The sequence below is a fragment of the Ovis aries genome, chromosome 12, assembly GCF_016772045.2.
Source record: "Ovis aries strain OAR_USU_Benz2616 breed Rambouillet chromosome 12, ARS-UI_Ramb_v3.0, whole genome shotgun sequence".
NCBI lineage: Eukaryota > Metazoa > Chordata > Mammalia > Artiodactyla > Bovidae > Ovis > Ovis aries.
The window spans coordinates 74,839,285-74,851,636 of NC_056065.1; the positions used below are offsets into that span (position 1 = coordinate 74,839,285).

Sequence of the window (12,352 nt, forward strand, 5' to 3'; positions counted from 1 at the left end):
CTGGCTGGGCTGACTAGTGAAGGGCTTTTCCTGCTGAAGGCAATCTGTAAAGACTGGAAGAGGTGGCTGAATCTTCAGATGTGCAGACACTAATGCAAGGCTACAAGGATCATGAGGAGTCCAGGAAATGTGACACCACAAAAAGAAAAACCGAAGCTGCAGTAACCTGCCTTGAGGAAATGGACATCGACACGCTTCCTGACAAAGAACTTAAAAGGACTGTGTTTAAAAATGAAAAAGCAAGTCGCAGACTGGCAGAGACTATTCAAAATTTGTATATCTGACATGACTCATGTCCAGAATTTATCATGAAGTCTTACAACTCAATAATAAAAATAAATAAATAAACTTGGCAAAAGACAAACACTTAACAAAAGAAGAAATATCCAATAAGCACATTAAAAGACTGCCAACATCTATATACTTTTCAGGGAAACACAAAACCACAGTGAAATACCACTTCATACCCAACAGAACCACTAATAATACTAAAAAATAGTCAATACAAGTGCTGGTGATGATTTGGAACGACTAGAACCCTCCTACACTGCCGGTGGGAGTGTCAAATAGCACAACCCCTTTAGGAAAAGAATTTTGCAATTTCTTAAAAAAGTTAAACATACACAGTCCTCCAACTATTAGGCATTTACCCAAGGGAAATGAAAACCCATGTTCACACATAGAAACATACAAATGTTCTTAGCAATTTTATTTGTAATAGTTTGCTTTGGTGGCTCAGATGGTAAAGAACCTGCCTGCAATGCAGGAGACCCAGGTTCCATCCTTAACTTGGGAAGATGCCCTGGAGAAGGAAATGGCTACCCACTCTCGTATTCTTGCCTGGAGAATCTCATGGACAGAGGAGCCTGGTGGGCTATAATCCACAGGGTCCCAGAGAGTCAGACACGACTAAGCAACTAACACAACTAGCAAGACTGTAAACAACCTGTCTATGGACAGTTGAACGGATAAACAAATGTGGTCCCTTCAAACAGTGAAGTACCTGTTGTTCAGTCGCTAAGTCACGTCCGACTCTTTGTGACCCTATGGACTGCTGCATGCCAAGCTCCCCTGTGCTTCTCCTGTATCTCCCAGAGTTTGCTCAGATTCTTGTCCATTGGGCAGTGGCAAAGAATGTACAACAGAACACTACTCAGCAATAAAAAAAGAAAAAAGAATGAACTATTGGCGTATATAACCACATGCATAAATCTCAAAAATAATTACACTGAGTAAAAGGAATCAGACACGCAAAAAGCACATATTCTGTATTTCCATGTCTGTGAAGCTGGAAAAAAGGCAAAATTAATCTGTGGTGTTAGAAGTGGGATCAGGGGTTTCCTGGGACAGAGACAGGGTTTTGACTATAAAAGTGTACAAGGAGCTTTCTGTGGTGATGGAAGTGGTCATCCCTAAATTGAAGTGGTGGTTATGTGACTAGATCTATTTATCAAATCTCATCAACCCTTACACGCTCACTGTGTGTATAATATGGTATGCAAAATATTCCGCAATGAATCAAGTATTCTTGAATCAAAACGCGTACACGGAGCAGAGTGATCGAAGCTCTCAGCTCACACTCCCCGGTCCTGCCTTACTTCTTCACACAGAACACCGAAGATCCAACAGACGGAGACGAAGGCAAGCCTTTGTGCCAGGGATCTGGCTTCGGACATGACAGCCCAAGACTCACGAGGCAGCGGAAGAGACAGTCCAGCCCTGCTCAGGATACAGTCCTGACCAGAACCTCAAGAAAAGAGTCATCCGCCAGGTGCCGCAGACACAAGCAGGATCTACACCGGCTTCCAAGCTCTCTGCCCCCGGAGAACTTGGGCAAGTTCTTCAACCTCTGGGTGCCGCTGTTTCCTCATCGGTGAATGGGAAAAACTCCTGCGCTTGTTGAGATTCAGTTAATAACAAACATCCCATATGAAGAGATAGATAAGGAATCTAGAAAAAAGGTACTGATGAACCTGTTGGCAGGGAAGGAATGGAGACGCAGATGTAGGGAATGGACTTGGTGGACACAGTGGGAGAGGCAGGAAATAGGACGGATGGAAGTAGCCTCAACACACATGCCCTCTCCTGTGTACCGTGGGCAGCTGCTGAGAACCTGCAGTGTGGCGGAGGGAGCCCCGTCCAGCGCTCCCTGATGACCTAGAGGGGCGGGGGTGGAGGGGAGGGAGGGGAGGGATCAGCTGTGGCTGATTCGGGTTGTTGTATGGCAGAAACCCACACAACATAGTAAAAATTAAAACAAAACAGAAAAAGTTTAAAAGATTCAATTCATGGACCTCAAGGGTGTAGAACAGAGCTCAGCAAAGAGGACTGCACAAGGAATGTTGGCGGCACCCGGGATAGTGGGGGCCTAAGGCCGCTGGTGTGAGCTCCAGGCGGAGGGTGTGCCTGCGAAGGGACCCATCCTGCACGACTGTCTCTCGCTGTCTGTGCCGGAGGAGCTGTGCGCGCCTGGTGTGGGCACGCCCCGGACTCGTAATACCTTGGATCCTAGGGCCACCATAACAAGGCATCGCAGCTTAAAACAACGGAAGTTTATTTTCTCACAGTCTTGAGGCTGGAAGGCCAAAATGAAGGTGGTGCAGGGCCGCACGCCCTCCCAAGTCGCTATGAGCCAGTGCGTCCTTGGTTATTTCAGGCGCTGGAGGTCCAGCTTCCCTTAGCCCAGAGCAGCATCACTCGAGCATCACTCCACGTGGCCATCGTCCCTGTCTGTCTCTGTCGGCGTCCTAACGCTCCTCTCTGTATAAGGACACCAGTCACACTGGATCCGGGCCCACACTACTCCAGTGTGATCTCACCTTCACAGCTGACACGGCAGAGGCTTCTGTTGCCAATAAAGCCGCATTCACACAAGGTTAGGCTGGGAGCGTAGCTTTCTGAGGGACACCGTTCAACCATTCTACACTGAATGTCTGTGTAAAGATGCCGAGGGGACACGTGTGTCCAGGCATGTCACCACACAGGTCTGAGCAGTGTGTGTATGTACACTTCCAGGCTCTGGCTGAGTGGACCCATGGGTTCCATGGGTCGAGTCTTGGGTGTCTATCAAACATGGGATTGTCTGTCTTGAATAACAGTCTGTTTCTCCCTGCCCCGACCCCGGACCCCAGCTCTATTCTTCGACTCCTTACCTGCCCAGAGGTCCCTGTGCTCACAAACAAAAGGAAGGGTTTTTCATGACTTTCCTCTAGTAAAATGAGGTATTTCCTGACTGACATATTTCCTCCTCTAATTACATGCTTACCTCCTGTACCAGCTTACTGAGGAGGAGAGATAAAAGGGTCAAGACTCAGGCGGCCACAGGGCACACAGGCACGCATGCGCACACACACACTTTTCCAAGGAGCGGATAGGGTGTGGTACTCAAAGCCAGCGAGCAGTGTGGAGGACCCCGGGGGGTCTTCCTGCCCAAGATAAACATCTGCACAGCTCCCTGCAGCACCTCCACCCCCAGGGTCTGCGACTCTAGAACTGCACGTGTATTTTCAGGCACTAACATTAATATCAATATTTTTAAACATTCTTTTAAGATTAAAAATACAAATAATAATTCACCCTTCCCAAAAAAACTTACTCTAAGATTGCTGCTGGTTTCTCCACTGAGCATAAGATGGGGTGAGGGAGTAAATAACACAGATCTCCTGCCTGACCTCCTGCTGGCTGCCCCTGAGAAAGAGGGGTTCAGAGGCTGAGTTTGAGGAGGGACACAGGAAAGATCTGAGGACCCCTCTGCCTGGCCTGCAAGTAACTGGACAAGGATCCTAAACAATGGATTCTCTCCACCTCTTTTTAGAGAAACACAGCTTACAAAAGCAAGAAGAAAGTTCAGGATCATATTCCAACCTCCTCATGGTACAGACGGGAAGACAGAGGGCTGGGAAGGAATTCAGTGTTGTCTAAGCTCAGGGATCCAGTGTCTCCCAACTCCCGATACATCCAGTCTTTCCTCCTCACCCAGTCCATCTCTTTAGGCCTGGAGGGGGCGGTAGAGAGGGAGGGTGGAGGGAAGAGCCCCCATCAGGGAAGGTGCAGAGAGCCACAGAAGAACATTCCATAAAGCACAGAAACCCCTTCTCCAGCTGAAGTTTCCTCCATAACCCAGACCTCCCTCCCAGAAAGTCCAAGGTGCCCCCCGCCTGCCCCAGCCCCTCTGCTGATCTACTTAACCCAGAGACACTGGGGCTCCTGCGCTTTGATCCTGCAGGCGTCGGGAGCTTTTTGTTCTATTATTCACTGCAGGGTGGATACTGGCTTGTCTCTCCTCATTACAGGTTGTGGCTGGACTGCCCACCACCTCCCCAAGGCCACTGGACGATGTCCATCAATAAGTCAGTAACAGTGACTGGATGTGAGAAGCCTTCTGGGGCAAGGGTTGGCACCATTTCAGAATCAGAGTTTTCGACAAGCCTCTTTTTTAGGAGGAGAGCTGGAGAGGAAAGCAATAAGCATAAAAACCATAGAAGTGCAGTTAGAGATGCTAAGAGACATGTCTCTGCCCTGCTGATCGGGCAGCTTCGGAAGGCGGGTCTTGCTCGTAGGGCTGTGTGTGTCCCCCAGAGCAGCCGACACACAGTGAGACACCACCAGTATTTATTTAACAAGCGAGTGCACGAGCGGGCTTCTCCTCCCAACCCTCAAGACCGTCTTCTCCAAGAAGGAGCACAGAGCTTCGCGGCACTTCTAACTGCACACCGTGATGGGACAAGTCTGGCTGTCTACCCACGATCCCGCACATACCCACCAGAGGGTAAAAGGTCTAGGCAGTCATTTCCTTTTGTTTACAGCTGCGTCCTTAGCACCCAGCACCATGCCCAGCTCGCAGCGGGCCCTCAACCAATGTGTACAATAAATGAGTAAATCGGGTGTCAGAATCGAGACCTATTTCCAGGTCGGCTGCCAGCTTGCTGAGTAACCCAGGCCAGTCACTTCCCCTCTCTGGGTCTCAGTTTGTCCCTCTCTGTACTGAGGGCTGTGTGCCAGAAGATCTCCAGTGAGGTCATCCAGTCTAGACGCTTCTTGAAAAAGATGAAACACGGGTGTCACCATAAAGAGTCACGTGGTGATTCTTCCAAACTCATGTTCTGTCCCTTGCATTGTTATGGGAGCCTCCATCACCAGGCCTCTGATAACCTATGGGGAAGCAGATGAGATGGGGTTACATCGTAAACCACAGATCCCTGCAGCCAGGATGAATCTTCAGGAATTAGATACAAGAAATGCCCTAGCCTGGAAGGCATGACTTCCCCCAAAGTGGCAAAACCTTGGCAAGTTCGTACCTTCATGCCTGAAGCTGCTTTCCCCCCACCAACTCCAGGCACAGACTCAGCAGTGGGAAGAACATGAAAATGGAGGGAAGCCCTTAGGAAGCCGTTTCCCAGCACATAGTCTAGAAACACAGGTGGAACTGAGCATGGGCGGAGGCCAGTAACGCTTTTTTGTAATTAATCTTGGAATTTCCAAGGAGAGAAAACACATTGCAAACTGACTCCCGGAGAAAAGCACAAGGAGGGATCATAGAAGATTAAGGACAACTCAGGCTCAGGGAGGACTTGGCCTGCCTAGCTAGCCGGCAACGACGAACTTCAAGAGAACTAACTGTGTGCAGCGTGGTTGCCTAAGTGGACTTGGGCACACAACGATCACTGTCCTGTGGGGGTTCACTCTCCACAGCTAAGCCCCCCTTGTGGGATGCCCTTCAGACATTGTTATGACTGGACAAGTCCCCAGCAGCCCCTCCATCTTCACTCCCACCTTGCAGAAAGCTTGCCTCTCTGGAATTGTTCTTAGACCACACGCATTATGTCTTTGTGGGGTGGGCAAAGGGGAGCGTCAGCCCTAGTTCATAGACCTAGGGGGTGGAATTTAAGGGCTGGCCAGGGTTTTTCCAGTAGTCATGTAGGGATGGGAGAGTTAGACCATAAAGAAGGCAGAGCGCCGAAGAATTGATGCTTTTGAACTGTGGTGTTGGAGAAGACTCTTGAGAGCCCCTTGGACTTCAAGATCAAACCAGCCCACCCTCAAGGAAATCAGTCCTTAATATTCACTGGAAGGACTGATGCTGAGACTGAAGCTCCAATACTTTGGCCACTTGATGCGAAGAACTGACTCATTGGAAAAGACCCTGATGCTCGGAAAAACAGGGGCAGGAGGATAAGGTGATGATAGAGGATGAGATCGTTGAATGGCATCACTGACTCCATGGACATGAGTTTGAGCAAATTCCGGGAGATAGTGAAGGACAGGGAGGCCTGGCGTGCTGCAGTCCATGGGGTCGCAAAGAGTCAGGCACGACTGAGCGACTGAACAACAATAGGCTAGTCACTTCTAAGTCTTGACCCCGCCCCACCGCACCCCGCTGCCTCCCCCGTCCTCCCCTAGAGCCTCGCTCAAGGTCAGGGAGGAGGGAGCGGTGGTTCCCAGCACTGCAGTCTCCTGACATGTACTTTACAGGCTGTTGACTCCCAAACAATACAGTCCATGCTGATCTGCAGGGTATCTTCCGCCTAGTTTTCCAGTAAACTATTCCCACCGAACAAACACGCAGTCTCCCGGTCCCCGCGCGGACCTGGAAAAACACAGCGCTTGGCTGGGCTCCCGGCCTGGGGTTTGCCTGCCATCCGCTCCCGGCCAGCGCCGGCCGCATATGGACGCACGCGGGGTGCCCTGGTGCCCAGCTTCCACTGGGGGGCGCCCGCGGGCCGCGGGAGCGCCGGCCGCTCGCGCCCCGTCTCCCGGGCGCGCCCGGCCCGCGCCTGCGCACACCCGAGGCCGCCCCGGGCCCCGCGCCCGAGAGCCGCGCTTCCGGCGGCCTTGGCTGTGGAGGTTACCCCGGGCCACTCTCCCGGGAGGGCTGGCTCTGAGGTCCGCGAGCGGGAACGGAGGGCCGGTGTCCGCCCTGCGGAGACCCGGCCGCCGTGTTCCGAGGCCCCAGCGGCGCGATCAGAGGCAGCGGCCTGCGGTGGCGCGGGGGGCTTTTAGGAAGAATTATTCTTCCTAAATTTAGGAAGCAGCCGCTGCCCCTTAAATCCCGGAGCCGCTCTCTTCCACGGCTTTGGCCGCCCGGCTGGCCTCGCGACGTTGCGTCCTCGGGTCCACCGACCGCCTGTCAGCTCCAAGCTGAGCAAGGCCGCCTCGATTTTCAGAAGTCGCACCGACCGGGCAGGGGAGGCCTGGGGCGAGGGCCACTGGCGCGTCCATGGTACAGAGAGAGCCGCAGGAACGGAGGGGCCGGCGGGCCAGTTGGACTTACTGCTCACCGAGTCCCAAGGTCAGAGCGGGGAACGACGCCAGGGATCAGCCAGACACCGATGGGAGAACTGGGAGAGCACGTTGTCCAAGGTCACTGAATTTGCTGGCAAGGAGCAAACCCTACCATGTGAGCCCTTAGTTTCAGTTCAGTCACTCAGTCGTGCCCAACTCTTTGCGACCCCATGGACTGCAGCACGCCAGGCCGCCCTGTCCATCACCAACTCCGGAGTTTGCTCAAACTCTTGTTCACCGCGTCGGTGATAGCATCCAGCCACCTCATCCTCTGCCGTCCCCTTCTCTCGCCTTCAGTCTTTCCCAGCATCAGGGCCTTTTCCAGTGAGTTCTTGGGACCCTGTAATGGTTCCCCTAGCTCTTGGGAGAAAGTTCGAGCTCCTTCAAAGGGCCTCGAGGCCCTGGGGCATCATCAGCCCCTGCTTACTCGGCTGCAGAGCCGCTCCCTTCGCCTCTCTTCATCTCTGGGCTTGGCCAGGTCCAGTGAGCCCGGCCTCCTGCAGCCCTAGTCTCTGCGGGCAACTCCTCCTTGTCTTCTAGCTCCAGGCTCACACGCCATTTCCTCTGGAAAGCTCTCCAGGCCTTCCCCTGTGCCTCACGCACAGAGCCCTGTCCGACAGCGCGGCCAGATAGCTGGTGCCACAATTCCCTGCCTCTTCACCCGGAGTCCCCTTCCACCACGAGACTGTGCCTGGGGCCGTGATACAGTGAAGTCGCTCAGTCCTGTCCAACTCTTTTCGACCCCATGGACCGTAGCCTACCAGGCTTCTCCATCCATGGATGGGATTTTCCAGGCAAGAGTACTGGAGTGGGTTGCCATATCCTTCTCCAGGAGATCTTCCCAACCCAGGGATCGAACCCAGGTTTCCTGCATTGCAGGCAGATGTTTTACCACCTGAGCCGTCAGGGAAGCCTTTGATAGGCACTCTATAAATACGGGATGAATGAATGAACGGGCAGAGCTCCTCCCATCTGGTTTCTGGACCTATGTACTTTTCAACATATTGCACACTGACCCTTTACTCTTGTAACTAAAGGCTTATGGCATGGAAGCACCCATGTTATGTGGCAAAACTGGGGAAATCAAGTCTCAGAACAAGAGCCAGTTCTTGAAAGAATACTCTGTTCCTTGCTTTTGCTTCCAAGAAGTAATTTTCAACATGGTGTTTTCCCTAGTGCTCTGAATGGTAATTTCTAACTTATTTTTGTTATTTCACTCAGAGAAACGATCTCACAAAACAGATTTCAAACCGTGTTCCTAGAATCTGACGGACTGTTTGAGGGACTCCATGTGCCCACTTCAATCAGAGAAGCACCATTTTTATTTTATTTTTTTATTTTCCAGGTAGTTCTTGTGGTAAAGAAAAGGAGCCAAGGTTTCTATTGATGCTTTAAGAATATTGAGAAATGAATGGCGCCAAAAGATTGCAGAGTAGAACAGCTGAAGAGCTGTGAACAATGGTTAACAACTAATCATTCCAAAGGCCTGTAACTTCCATTCCCAGTGAGGCACATGCTACAATTTCCCAACCTACTTAGCTTCCCCCCTGTTCTTTTATGCGGAGTCTATGTCTGTGGCTCTTCATTATTTCTTCTTCCCTCATAGCAGGGAATCTGATGTTAAATGGATACAGGAAGAAAGGCAGAGGTATATTTTTCTGCAAAGTTTGTCACATTTATAGGAGAAGTTGCTATGTTACTTCTTTTTTTTTTTTTTAACTGGAGGACAATTGCTTTACAATATTGTATTGGTTTCTGCCATATATCACAATGAATCAGCCATAGGTATACATACATCCACTCCCTCCAGAACATCCCACCCCATCCCACCCCTCTAGGTGGTCACAGAGCACTGGGTTGAGCTCCCGGTGTCACACAGCAAATTCCCACTTCTTGATTGAAAAAGAGAGTTGAACATTTGATATTTCTCCTTAGAAAAATGTTCTGAGGCCCCAGTTCTGCCCCTCCCCCTGCCAAGTGGCCTCCCTTCAAAGATGCTCGGGACCTAGTCTGTGGAACTCGAGAATGTGTTCTCGGCAAGAGGAACTTTACTGATGTGATTACGTTAAGAATCTTAAAGAGATTATCCTGGATTAGCCACGTAGGCCCAGTGTAATCGGAAGAGGCCTTACAAGGAGGGGGGAAGCGTGTCAGAGTCAGAAGGTATGTCAGTGGAAACAGAGCTTGGAGCCAGTGCGAGGTGAGGAAGACTTAGCTCAACACTGATGGCTTTGAAGACGGAGGAAGCACAATGCAGGTGCCCTCCAGAAAACAGACAAGGGCAGGAAACGGGTCCTCCCTTAGCACTTCTAGAGGGAACATAATCCTGCTGGCACCTTGACTTTAACCCCAGTGAGACCGATTTTGGACTTTGGGCCTTCAGAACTGTAAGATACATGCTAAGCCACTACATTTGTAGTAATTTGTCACTGCAGCAATAGGAAACTAATCCCCCCCCCAAAAAAGAGGAAAAATATCCCTGCCATAGACCCACTTTAATGGAAAGAAGGGGGTTCACTGGAGACAGGGACGACTGGGCTAGAGCTATGGTGTGGACAGAGTGCCCGTGCAGCTGGGGGAGGACTGTGAGCTGTGAGCCAGATGCACGCGCGTTCTGTCATTCCAGAAATGGGGTAGGGCAGTACCCCTGGGGTATACGCTGTAGCACTTGCTCACAGTCTTATGTTTTGACTATGTGTATAGCCATTTTTATTTCCCCTGCCGGCCTGGAAGATTCCCAGATGGCATTCATTTTTATATCCCTGTTGTTCCCAGCGCCTTGTGTGAACGTGTGAGGCATTTCACACTTCCCGAAGCCCTGGTGTGCCAGTATCCATTCTGAGTCTCACCACAACTCTCCTGGGGTGAGGCAAGACCGGTTATAGTATTGCTAGAAGTTTTCATTTTACCAAGGACTAGCACCCAGATTTCTCTGGCACCCAGGCCCTTTTCTCTCCAGCATTCCGACCATTTTATCAGCAAAGTGAACAATGGAGCACAGATGAGGAAGTTGAGGCACTTTCAGACTCCCAAGGGTCCTGATGGTGGGTGGGCTCTGGGGAGGGGTCGTCCAGAATGACTGTATGGACCACTGCCTCCCTCTACACACAGGAGGAAATGCTTTTGCCCAGCTGAAGGTGGAGAGGAAACCCCACAGCAGAGAATCTGGTTTTTCAAGAACACCACAAAGGATGTGGATGGGAAGAGGGTGAGGCCCCCTCTGGTTCTGGCTCCAGGTGAGGCTTACTGTCGGGGGTCCCCACCCTGAACCCTTGCCTCTTCACCAGCTATATTAAGGAAGTGTCGCTGTGGAGTTAGGGAGGCGGAAGGGTCATGCCTGCGGGTGGGACTCCAGGCACCCAGGGCAGCCGGAAGAGAACGGTGTCTATCACTCTTTTGCATTTTAAAAATTCTCCTTTTCCCATCAACATCCTCACAGTCCAGTCTCTGGAATTAGAGATAATTTCAAGTCACAGGTCCCCACTCAGCCCTGGTTTAACCTTGGCAGGTGTGGATGGATCCCACTTCATCTGCAGAACGTGGGTAACCCCGACCCTGTGTGTTGGAAAGACAAAAAAAAAAATGTACGGAAGATAAGAAGCACTCCCATGATAGCTATATTACGTATAATCAAGAAAATGGGGGAGATTGTATTTCTCAAAGTTGGACAGCTGGTAAATAAATGGTGACACCAAGATCCCATCCTCAACCCAAGCCTTCAACTTCTCATCCAAAGGCCCTTCACTCCCCCATAACATTCTATGGCCATACGCCGGCACTCCCAAACAAAGCTTCCCCACCCGGTTCACACAGAGCAGCAGGGGCCGCTTCTGACTCGGCCCCCACCGAGGGGGAAGTCCGCGCGCTGCACAGCTGCACACATCTGGAACCTCGCCCGGGTGGAGCCCCGAGGGGCGCGCAGGGACCTCCAAAACTGTGCGCCCGAAGACATCAGAGCGGCCACAGGCCTCTCCGACCTGCGGCGGCCCTTCGGCTCCCGCCTGGGCGCCCAGGAGCACTGAGCCCAAGGTCAGGGTGGACCCCTGAGTGCCAGGCATGGGCTCGGTGGGGCAGCCCCCTGCGCGCGTCCCTGTACGGAGCAGCGGCGCGCGCAGGGAGCCCCGGGCGCACATACGCCCGCAAACCCGTAAGCCCAGCCCCGGGGTTTTGCACCCGTGTACGATCGGCGCGAGGACCGGGGTTGGGGAAAGCCCAAGGCGGGCCAGGGAGGCCGGGAGAAGCCGTCCCGGGCGGCCGGGAGACGTCGGGAGAGGGGCCCGGCGCGGCGGCGCTCGGCCCGCCCTGGCCCGCGGCCCGCAGGGTTCAGACGGGGCCAAGGCGGCCAAAAGCGGCCGGCGCGCGCCAGGGGCCGCGGCCAAGGCTGACGCGGGATGCTGAACAATGTTGGGAAGAGCCGGCGCTGCCCCAGGGCTCCGCCGAGCCGCGCTGAAGGGGCCCTCCCCATGGCGGCTCTGCCAAGCGGCCTGCCCCCGGTCCTCCGGCGGCGGCCCAATCCCTAGCCCGCTCTCCGACCCCGGAGGGCGGGAGGGAAACGCCGGCTTTCTCCCTGACTCTCGTCGCCTCGGGGCTCCACGGCCCTGGCGCGCGGCTGGGATCCCGGAGCAGGCTGGGGAAGGACCGGCAACGCAGGCCTCGTCTTCAATCTGTTGTGCGATCCACGCGCGCACGCGCGGGTCATGGGGGCCTGGGGGATGGCCGCGGCCCAGTGCACACGCTTGGGGGTGCGGGGTGGGGGGCGCAGCCTTCTGGAGAGTGAACACCTGCTTGGCCAGGGAGACAGGCACGGGACCCAGAAACTGACCCGGGCAGCCCCTCTTCCCCAGGAGCCTTTACACAGCCCTGACTCACCTTTTTTTGATTAGTAAGACTGCAGATCATAAAGAGCTTTGCATTTGGCTGGGCAGTTTCAAACCCACCTTTCCTCTTTATGCCCACAGCAACCGTATGTAGACGACCGGACAGGCCATTTCACAGACGGGAGAGCACACAGCGGGGAAAGGCCAGAGATTCTGGGCCCCTGTCCCCAGCTAGACGCTAACAAACATGCAAG

At 53.0% G+C, this 12,352-nt stretch overlaps 1 long non-coding RNA gene across 1 annotated transcript; it reads right to left on the reverse strand.

Annotated features, from left to right (window-relative positions):
* Window positions 1–252: 252 nt before the first annotated feature.
* On the reverse strand, window positions 253–11,580 carry LOC114117305 (uncharacterized). Its single transcript, XR_003591021.3, has 2 exons — window positions 7,271–11,580; window positions 253–5,151 (listed from the first exon to the last, which is right to left on the reverse strand). It is a non-coding gene; the product is annotated as an uncharacterized LOC114117305 (long non-coding RNA).
* Window positions 11,581–12,352: the final 772 nt, after the last annotated feature.